The sequence below is a fragment of the Mus caroli genome, chromosome 5 (assembly GCF_900094665.2).
Source record: "Mus caroli chromosome 5, CAROLI_EIJ_v1.1, whole genome shotgun sequence".
NCBI lineage: Eukaryota > Metazoa > Chordata > Mammalia > Rodentia > Muridae > Mus > Mus caroli.
Window position 1 is genome coordinate 133,553,656 of NC_034574.1, and position 12,421 is coordinate 133,566,076.

Below are 12,421 nucleotides of genomic sequence, written 5' to 3' on the forward strand. Positions count from 1 at the left end.
TCTGTAATTTCTAAAGTGCTTTACATACATTATCTGATGTCATCTGTTCTCTCCACACCGCTGGGAGAGAGGCAAGTTACAGGGTAGCTCTAATAAAACAATCGGAGGGCTGGAGAGATGGCTGGCTCAGTAAAGTGCCTGCCAGGGCAAGCGGGGAGCCCTGACTTCAGATCCCCAGAACCTATGGAAAATGCCCTGGGTGCTAGTATGTGGCTCCAATCCCTAGTGGAGGTCAGGGGAAGGAAGAGAGAGAGAGAGAGAGAGAGAGAGAGAGAGAGAGAGAGAGAGAGAGAGAGAGAGAGAGAATATATCATTCCGGAAGCTTACTGGCCAGCCAGGCCAGCTGAATCAATGAGTTTCAAGTTCTCCTGTGTCTAATTTGCTATTCTGTTGTCGTGATGACAGACCATGACCAAAAGCAACGTGGAGAGGAAAGGGTTTATTTTAGCTTACAGGTTACAGGTTACTACCACTGGAAGCCACGGCAGCAACTCAAGGCAAGAGGCTGAAGCAGAGACTGTGGAATACTACTGCCCACTGCCTTGTTTGCCTGGCTCCTGCTCAGCTAGCTTTCTTATAAAACCCAGGGCCACCTGTCCAGGGCTGGCACTGCCCACAGTGGGCTGGGCCCACCTACATTACATTGGTCTACAGAAGATGCCCACAGGCCAGTCTGATTTCTTTTCCCCCCAAATCTGTCAAATGACAACTGAAGCTAACCATAACTGTATCAAAAGGAAAGAAAGGGAAATGATTGAAGAAAGATATTTAAAGTTGATCTCAGACATCCACATACCTACATTTGCATGTGTGTGTGCGTATACACACTACAAGTACATATTCACACACACACTCAAACATACCATACCCACCCCCCAAAGAATGCTGAGTTCCAAGCACTACCAGTGATTCTTAGGTGTAAATAAGTATGGTTTGTTAATAGCAGAACCTGCACAGGCAGCCTGACCTACTGCCTGCTTCATATAGTCTGTGGGTTCAGGGCCTGCATGAGAGTTTGGAGGTTTTGCTTTACCATTTAGGGATGTGTGACTTGGAACGAGTCATTTAACATCTCTCAAATGTGCTTTTCTTATCTGTAAATCAATGAGGACAAAAATGGAGCCTTGGGGTTGGAGAGATGGCTCAGTCATTAAGAAAACTGGCTGTTTTTCTCTCTGGACCCAGGCTCCATTCTCAGCATCCATACAGCAGCCTCTAACTATCTGTAACTCCAGTTTTATGGGATCTGATGCCTCAGAAGGCACCAGGCATGTACATGGCTCACAGGCATACATGTAGGCAAAACACCTGTACATGTAAAACTAAAGTATTAAAAAAAAATATGTACTACTGTTGCAGAGACTCTGAATTCAGTTTCTAGCATTCACATTGCTGAAATTCACAGCTGCCTGTCTGTGAGTATACACACACACACACACACACGCACACACACACATATACACATACACACATGCACACACATACATACATATACACATATGTACACACATGTATACATACACATGTATACACATACACACGTACACATACATATATATACATACACATATGTACACACATGTATANACATACATATATATACATACACATATGTACACACATGTATACATACACATGTATACACATACACACGTACACATACATATATATACATACACATACGTACATACATGTATACATATACATGTATACACATACAGAGTACACACACATATATACACATATGTACACACATGTATACATACACATGTATACACATACACACGTACACACATACACATACACACATGTACACATATATACATATATATACACACATACACAAATGTACACACATGTATACATACACATGTATACACATACACACATGTACACACATATACACACACATATATATATATACATATATATATATACATACATACACACATATACACACAGAGAGACATATACTCATGTACTAAGTAGCAATCATCTAAGAAATGGACCTTGATAAATTTTAAACAAGTTTGCAGAGAGAAAGGTTTAGCTGGGAGTTGGGGTGGTCCAGTGAGTAAAGTGCTTGCAGTACAAGCACAAGGACCTGGATGTGGATTTTATTGCCCATGTCATGTCAAAAAGCCAGAAGTGGCAGCACAAACCTGTAATCTTAGCACGTCCAAGGTGGAGGGCGGATGGTGGTAATGGTGATGGCTTTTGTGAAGATGGTGATGGTGACAGTGATGGCAATGATGGTGCCTGTGGTGATGGTGATTGATGGAAACAGTGGTGATAGTGATGATGGTGGTGGTGACAGTGATGGTGACAGTTATGATGGTGACAGTGGTGATGGTGACAATAGTGATGACAGTGATGGTGGTGGTAATGGTGGTGGTGACAGTGAGGATAGTGATGGTGACAGTGATGAGAGTGACAGTGGTGAGGGTGACAGTGATGATGGTGACAGTGGAGATGGTGATGGTGACAATGGTGACAGTGATGATGGTGACAATGGTGATGGTGACAATAGTGATGACAGTGATGGTGGTGGTGACAGTGGTGGTGACAAGGAGGATGTTGGTGATGAAGGTAGAATTAGTGAATTGTGGTACCACAAAAATTAAAAATGCTGCACAAAGAAATCTGAATTGTCACTGATCAAAGTAAGCCTCAAAGGCCCAAATGAAAGAGAAATGAGAGTGTGAGAGTTAACCTGCGGAGTTGGAAACTGTTCAGCTGTCCTCAGACACCTGCCGAAGCCTCATAGGTCTGCCTTCCTGTGCTCAGCTGAAAGACAAAGGAAGCCCAGGGACATCTGGTAGACCACTGCACGAGGCCAGGACTATATAACCCTCAAAAGAATGAACTAGCAAGATTGTGTGGTGGTGCAACCATTTGTCAGCACATTAAGTCCTGAGGAAAGAGACAGATGCTCTGTGTTGTTGGTCACACTAGTTTGGGACAAGGACTCACTGTGTAACCTGTTGGGGATTGGTTCTAACGTTTGCTTTAATAGGGAACCTGCATGTCTAAATTCTGAAGGTCCTTGCTCCCAGTTGGGTTTTGGTCAATCAATAAAGATGCCAGTGGCCAATGGTTGGGCAATGGGAGACAGGGTGGGATCCTTGAATTTGAGTGGGTTAGGAACTGGGAAAAAGGTGAGACAGAGGATTGCCATGATGTGGTACGAGATGGATCAGATTTAGAGCTGCAGGAGAGAGAGTCAACGAGCCATGTGAGATTTTGGATAAGTGGCCACTGGCCACTTCCCCAATTGGGCCTCGGGTAGCAGGCAGAGGATTAGAAGTGCTCAGCTATTGAGCTAGGTGGCACATTAAAATAAGTTGGTGTGTGTGTGTGTGTGTGTGTGTGTGTGTGTCTTTCATTCCCAGATCCAAAGATTCCATGGGTGAGTGGCTGGAAGCACAACCTGCCAGGAGCATAAAGCAGAGTAGCTAAAAGCTCATGCTACAGAAGCCGAGGCAACTCTCATAAACAGAAGCATTTAGCTGAGGCTGGCTTACAGTTCAGAGGTTTAGTCCATTGTCATCATGGCGGGAAGTATGGCAGTGTGCAGGCAGACATGGTGTTGGAGAAGGAGCTGAAAGCTCTACATCTGGATCCATAGGCAGCAAAAAGAAAACTGTGCCACGAGATACAGTTTGAGCTTCTGAGGCTTCAAAGTCCACCCTGTAGTGATGTTCTTTTCCCAACAAAGGCACACCTCTTAATAGTGGCACCCGCTAGGAGCCTATGGGCCATTTTACTCACACCACCATTTACCAAGATCAGTTGCTACATCAGTATGGCAGCTGCTTTGGCTTCCACCACCTTGGCAGCTGCCTGTGTGGCTCATTGCAGAGCCAGATCTAAAACCAAGGAGCAAAAAGAAACCTAAAAAGTGAGTTCTGTGCCCTGTCAGTTTTCTCAGAGCCCCACGTAGAAAAGAGACTGTCCTTATCTGTGAGATCCAAACCCCTGGAGTCTCCCCTGGCATCCTTGGAAGGCACAGGCTGCTGGGTTTTGAATACAAAGTGCCCCCAATAAGCTCATGTGTGTGAGCATTTGGTCCCCAGCTGGGGGTCCATTTGGAGGTATGGGACCCTCGTTGGAGACCTGCACTGAGGTTTTATGGCCTGGGTCCACTTCTCTGCTTCCTGAGTGTGGATGCAGTATGATCAGCCAGCTTCCTGCTCTGGATGACATGTGACCCTGATCACAATGGTCTCTGTCTGGCACTGGAACTGAGCCCTCTCTCCCTTAAGTTGCCTTTTGCCATGATATTTCATCACAGCAGCAGACAAGAAACAAGGATGTGGGTGTTGGCAAGGGCAGAACAGGCTTGGTGCTGCTGGAACCACTTAGGGACATACCCCTGCTCCTGTTGTTGGAAAGACTGTTCTTTTAGATTTTTTTTTTTTAAATTAGTTTATGTTCAGGCTGAGTGTGTTGGCACGCACATGGAACCTTAGCACTAGAGAGATAGAGGCAGGCAGAACTCTATGCGTTTGAGGATAATTTGATCTACATAGTGAGTTCTCTGTTCTTTCTGAGCTACATAGTGAGACCCTGTCTCAAAAATAAACAACTTGGGCTGGTGAGATGGCTCAGTGGGTAAGAGCACCCGACTGCTCTTCCGAAAGTCCAGAGTTCAAATCCCAGCAACCACATGGTGGCTCACAACCATTCGTAACGAGATCTGGCGCCCTCTTCTGGAGTGTCTGAGGACAGCTACAGTCTAATAAATAAATAAATCTTAAAAAAAAAAAAACAACAACTTAGGTTTGCCATAGAAATCAAGGAGGATCCCTATGACATTTGCACACGGTTTCATGCCCTTTGCTCTCATCCACCCCACAGAACCCAGACTGTTCTTCTCCTCTCCTGCTGATCCTCTTCCTTTTAAACAACTCCCTTCTACTACCCCTCACACACACACACACACACACACACACACACACACACACACAGGCAGAGGTACACACACATACACAGACAAAAACACACAGGCACACACAGACAGAGGTAGACACACATACACAGACACAGATACAAACACAGGCACACACACATACACAGACACAGACAAAAAACACACAGGCACACATATACAGACACTGATTCACACACACACAGACATACAGTCAGACACACACACATAGACACACAGACACACACACAGAGACATATAGACACAGACTTACAGACAGACATACACAGACACAGAGACATAGACAGATACACTGATACAAAGACACACAAATACACAGAAATACATAGACACACTGACACACAGGCACAGACACACAGACACACTGACAGACATACAGACACAAATACACAGACACAGAAACACACACAAACACACTAACACACACAGAGACAGACACACACACAGGCACACTGACACACAGATACACAAAGACACACTGACAATATAGACTCACAGACACAGACATACATAGACACAGGCACACAGAAACACAAGCACACACACGTGTGTAGGATAACACACAAAGTATGGGTTTTATAGTGACATCCTCATGTTGTAATTGTATTTTGTTCTAATTATATTCTTTCCCCAATTTCCCTCCTTGTGCCCCCGCCCCCATTTCCCTCCTACCCAGATTGCACCCCTTGTATTCCTGTAGTATTCTATTACTGTATTGCCAATCTCCCTTAAGATAGATCTCATTAATTGCTTTTACAGTCCTTTTTTCCGGTTCTCTCTCTCTCTCTCTCTCTCTCTCTCTCTCTCTCTGTCTCTCTGTCTCTATCTCTCTCTCTCACCATTTAAAATCTAGACTCCACATATAAGAGAATACAACCTTTGTTTTTCTGAATCTGGCTTATTTTGCTTAACACAATGATCTCCAGTTCCATCCATTCTCCTGCAAATATCATGCCTTTATTCTCATTTGCAGGTGCGTAAAATTTCACTGTGCACACGCGCCACATAGTCCTTCTTCACTCATCTGTCAGCAGACATCTAGACTGGCTCCGTATCTTTCCTAAACTGTGAACCATGCAGCAGCAAACATGGATATACAAATAGCCCTGTGGTACTTTGAGTCCATCTTTAGATGTGGTACAACTGAGCTCATGGTAGTCCTAACTTTTGAGGAGCCGCCATACTGATTTTAATAGTGGCTACCCCATCTTACAGTCCCACCAACAGGGAACCAAGCCTTATGTCTTCTATCTTTGTTACTTTTCTGTTGTTGTGATCAGTCATCATGGCCATAGCAGTTTATAGAAGGAAGGTGGTTTTGTTGTTGTTGTTGTTGTTGTTTGAGGGGTGGGGGTGCTTATGGTCCCCGTGGGTTAGGGCCTTGTAACCACAGGGACAGCACGCGATAGCAGGCAGCAGACATAGCGACTGGAGCTGGAAGCTTCCTGAGGGCTCACACCTCAAACCACAGAGAAGGCAAACTAGCAATGGCATAAAGGGTTAAACCCTCAAAGCCAGCCCCAGTAACATACTCCCTACTTTAAACTGCCCCAACAGTGCTACCAACTGGGGACCAAGCATTAAAATTCCCAAGACTATGGTGGGCATCTCATCCGAACCACCACACCATCCTTGCAAGAGTGTGTTCTTCCCTCCCTTCCTCTTTCTTTCTTTTTCATTATTGAGATGGGGTTTCTCTATGTAGCCTGTTTCACCTTCCCCAGTGCTGCGACCACAGGCAGGTGCTTCCACACCCAGTGCCCCTGTGTCCTCACGTGGTAGAAGGATGGGGAGGGCAAAGGGGAGCAGCACCCACTCTTTGAAATGGTATTGGTCCCATCTATGGAGGCAGAGACTTCACAGCCAAATCACGCATCCGTAGTCCTACCCTGCAACGCTATTTTACAGGCATGAAATGGTACCACAAACTTTGCGGGGAACACCAGGGTCTAAGCTCCCCCTGACTTTCCTGCATCTAAGGTGTACTTGCCTAGGATGGGTGAACATGGTTAACACATATTGTCTAACTGTATTAAACTTTTAAAGAATAGCAAATATCAGCACAACAGTGGGGCTAGAGAGAGGATTCGTCTGTTAGGAGTACATGTTGCTTTTCTGGAGAAGCCGAGTTTGTTTTTCAGTGTCCCTATTAGGTGGCTAACAAACCATGGGTAATTCCATCTCCAAGAGATCCAATGCCCTCTTCTGAGCATTGAGCACTTGCATCCATCCATCCATCCATCCATCCATCCATCCATCCATCCATTTGTGCATCCATCTACCTATTTGCTTCTTTAAACATCCACCCACCTACCCACTTGCTCATCCATCCAATAATGATATAGACCTATCTGCTCATCTATTCACACAGCCGTCCATCCATCCATCCACCCACCCAATCACTTCTCTCTCTGTCTCTCTGTTTCTTCTCCTCCATCCCTCCACCCATCTACCCAATGCCTCCAATCACCCATCTAACCATCCATCCATCTGTTATATTCATCTATCCATTCAATTCCCTGTCCATCCTTTCAATTATCCCGTTGTAGATTGCCCTGGTGCTGTTTGTATGTTGATGTTAATTCCACTTCCTCAAGTTGTGTGCTCCTTACACAGGCTTGTTGGGGTTGGAGATTTACTGCAACATTGTCCCACCATATACCTTCTATCTACTCATCTATCACCTACCTGCCCACCCATTCATCCATCTACCACGACATTTACCTATTCATCGACCCAATCATTCACCTAACCATTCATCCACCCTACTATCCACCTGTCCATCCATCCATCCATCCATCCACCCACCCACCCATCCATCCACCCATCTATCCTCCTACCCACCTGTCCATCCATCCATCCATCCATCCATCCATCCATCCATCCATCCATCCATCCATCCTTTTACTCCACTACCTACCCATCTATCCATTCACCCACCCACTAAAAACCCACACATAACCATCCACTCATCAGCTTCCTGTGTATACCTTTTTTTTTTCTGTTGGACATGAAGCAAAAAGTTCAAAAACAACCAAGCTGGTTCGGGCTTAGTAAAAATGCAACAAACCTACTGAATCCATGAGCCCAAATAAACCTTTCTTCTCTTAAGTTGTTCTCTCAGGTCTTTTGATCACAGAGACACAAAAATAACTAACACACAATCCGATGTCAGGGTCAGTTAGAAATCTCTGGGGTCTGGAATAAACTCCTGCCTTAGAGTTCTCTAAGGGAATGTATGAGAGAGGAAGAGTGTATACATGCACAAAGGAATTTTTTTTAAGGCATTGGTTTATAGAATTGTGGAGGCTGTGAGGTCCAACATCTGCAGTGTGGGCCGGCAGGGTGGAGATCCAGAAGAACAGATGTTGTAGGTCAAGACCAAAAGCATCTGCTGGAGAAACTGTCCTTTCTCAGGGAAGTCAGTCTGCTCTGTTCAAGCTTTCAGCTGGCCAGATGTGAACCAGCCGCAGGATGGGCACTGTGCCTTTCTCTAAGTCCACTGATTTCTCTAAGTCCACTGATTTAAATGCACATCTCACCCAGGCACAGCCTCACAGAAGCATCAGGGTTAGATGGCTGGATGCAGAGTGACGTCAGCGGGGTGCCATGACCCAGCTAAACCAACACATATAATGGGACCTATGAGTCTGTGTTAGAAGACTTGTTGGGTTGGGGAGATGGCTCAGTCAGCGGAGTACTTGCCTCCCAACCGTGAAGAGCTGACAGTCACTCTTCAGAACCCACGTGAGAGGCTGGTTATGGTGGCAATGTGCCTCAGATTCTCACTTTTGGCAAGATGGGGGAGGCAGACAGGCTGATGGGTCCTTGCGGCTTGTTGATCAGCAAGTTGTCTTCTGACCTCTGCACACATGCCATGCATGGATGCAGTCCACATTAATACAAATGAGTGTGTTTGTGCATGTGCATCCACACACACACACACACACACACACACACACACACACACACACACACACACACAGAGACAGAGAGGGAGAGACAGACAGAGACTTGACACAAGATTTCTTCAGCATTCCCAAAGGACACCAGAAATTCCATATGGAGCCTACTGTTAAATGTTCTATGGAAGTTTCTACCCACAGTAACTTGCCCTCAGTAAGACAGTAACTTAGAGCAGCCTATGATGTTTGAGCCTTGCTCAGAGCCTGGGATGAAGTCATATAGTTGTCCAAATCTGCTGAATTGCTCCACAAAACTGCCTCTCATTTCTACAAATATTCTCTTCCTGGAGTTGGGGGACAAGTGATTCGAATCTAGATTCAAATAGGGAAGCGTGGCTGAGGGTGGAGGCCATACCAGAGCATATGCTTCGTGTGGAGGAAGCCACAGCACCCAAGCAATGGAACAGAAACAGACAGCAAAGTGCTTCTGAGTATGGGGCCCGGGTTTCATGACCAGTGCCTCCTTAAAAAATGTGCTGACTTTAGAACAAACAAGGCAGTGATTGTCTCACCAAAATGTGCTGGCAGTGCTCCATAGCGTCCTCATGTCCAGTTCTAAAAATACAGACCCATTCCAGAGGGAGGGTCTCTATCAGTACTATCAAGGCCTCAACTTGCTGCCCATCCATCCATCCATCCATCCATCCATCCATCCATCTACCTATTCACTCATCCATTTACCAACTCATCATTTTACATACTCAGCCCCACTACTGATCCACCCATCTACCTATCCATCTACCAACTCAATTATCCATCCATCAATTCACCTATCCATCCACTCACCTATCCATCCATCCATCCATCCATATCCATATGCCCACCCACCCATCTACTGACCCACCTATCCATCTATCCATCCAGCCACTCAGTTGTCAGTCACTCATTCACCTACCTACCTACCCACCCACCCATCTACCTACCAACAACCAATGTGTGGCTATTTCCTCCCAGTTGAAACATTCCCTTTGGAGGGAAGCAGGACACTCTCAGGAAACTCCTGAAACTTAAAGGATTCCTAACACCCCTCCCCAATATTATACAAATGGTAGTTACTCCTGGAGAGGAGACTGCAACATGTCTGGATGCCTTCAAATCATGTAGGGAACTCTAGGCATGTAGCTCTTGTGAGACTTCATCTGTGCTGAGATGGTCTTTTAAGTGATGCAGCTGCCTGAGTCACCCACACTTCTGTAAATAAAGAAATCCCTTACCTATTCCTGTAAGTAGCCCGAAATATACACATTGGTTTACCAAGATAGGCTTGGGTGGACCAGTTTCTTTGGCTTATCATCAGTCTCTTATCTGGGATGAAGGAACGTTAGTTCATGTGTCCCCAGGAAAAGTCACACAACACTATCCATCCACTATTCCCTCCACTATCTGTCCATCCATCCATCTTTCCCTCCCTCCCTCTTCCAACACATCCATCCCTCCACTCTCCCTCGTATTGTACCCACCCACCCACCCACCCACTAATTCTTCTGTCCACCCACTCATTCCTCTAGCCTCTGTCCTTCACCCATCTTCCATGCAGTGCTGGAATTCAGGGACACCAGCCTCACCTTGATGGATGTAGTCTCTCTCGCGCGGATGAACTCAGAGAGACAGACAAAATATGTTTATACGTATACTCTCAAGTTTGTTAAGAGCCAAGAATGAGGGCTGGAGAGATGGCTCAGTGGTTAGGAGCACTGACTTTTCCCCCAAGGGTCTTGAGTTCAATTCCCAGCAACCACACGGTGGCTCACAACCATCTGTAATGAGAGCCCATGCCCTTTTTTGGTGTGTCTGAAGACAGCTGCAGTGTGCTCATACATAAAATAAACAAAACCTTTGGGGGAAAAAAAGACATCTGTCTCTTTAAAAAGAAAAAGGAGGGGGGTATAGGGGACTTTTGGGATAGCATTTGAAATGTAAATGAAGAAAATACCTAATAAAAAATATAAAAAAAAAAAAAGAAAGAAAGGAAAGGAGCCAAAAATGAGAATCCTGGAAGTTCACCAATCCACCCATCCACCTATCTATCCATCTGCTCTCTCTCGCTCACAAACTGGATGGAAGATGATGGTAGTTGGGCCCAGTTTGCTGGTATGGACTCAAGTAATGCTTCCCTGGAGAGGCTGAGTTTGAAAGGAAAGAATTGGAGGGAGGTGGTGTCTTAATTTTATTTATGTTTCTATGATAAAATACCTTGACAAAAACACCTTAGTGGAGAAAAGGGTTTATTTCAGCTTACAATCTTAGTCCACAGTCCATAATTGTGGGTAAGTCAAGGCAGGGATGTCACCCAGAGAGCAGAGAGAAATGAATGCAGGCGTGCTTGCTTGCTTGCTTGTTTGTGGTTTGTGCTAGCTTGGTTTCTCCATTCTTATACAGGGCAGGGCCTAGGGAATGGTGCTGCCCATAGTGGGTGGGTCTTCCCATATCAATTAAGACAATTAAGCTAACTCCCTACAGACATACCCCATTGTAGACAGTCCCTCATTCTAGGTGCGTTGACAATTAAGACTAAGTATCACAGGCTGTTTTCTGGCCTAGGAAGCAACAGTAGTTAAGGGCCAGCGGTAAAAGCAACCACTGGCCCAGTTGTGAGCTGGACTGAAAGACTGGAGAAGGTGGGCTCATGTGGAGGCAGAAAGGATGATGAAATTGTGGTGTAGAGGAATGCTGTGCTGGGAAGGAATCCCAAGAGGTTTTAGGGTCAGAGGATGGTTACTATCCTCTTGCTCTATGGACAGTGTTTTGTTTTGAGTGAGAAGCTACATTGTTGAATGTTGGTTTTGTTTTTATGTAGTAGGAAGAAAATATGTTAGTGCTTTAAGGTGTGTGTGTGTGTGTGTGTGTGTGCAAGCACATGGTGGTCAGTGGACAACTGTGTGGAATTTTCTTCTATTGTGGGTTCTAGGGATCAAATTCAGGTCATCTTTCTTGTGTAGCAAGGTCTTTTTCCCACTGAGCCATCGCTCCAGCTCCGTATGTCATGTTTATTGTTCTCACTGTTGTTCCTGTATTATGGTCATACTGTTCCCACTTTTGAGATGAGAAACAGGAAAACAGCAAGGTTTGGTCATGTGCTAGAGAGCCCACAGCTAGCAGTTGGTAGAGCCAGAATTCCAATGCAGACAGCCAGGCCCTCAAACCCAGACCCTTGGACATTGCCTCCAGGACCTTGCACCAGCAAGGACCAATTAAGTTACAGTTCAGAAAACAAACAAACAAACAAACAAAAAATAAAAAATTAAAAAACACAACAAAACTCCAAAACTTTTGTTCTGTCTGTCTGTCTCTTTTTGTGATGCTGGATTGTGTACTTTCTAACTAAGGACTTTACTACTGAGCCACACCCCAGCCCATCACTGGGGGATTCTAGGCAGGGGCTCTACCACTGAGCCACACCCCCAGCCCCTCACTGGGGGATTCTAGGCAGGGGCTCTACCACTGAGCCACACCCAAGCCCCTCACTGGGGGATTCTAGGCAGGGGCTCTACCACTGAGCCACGCC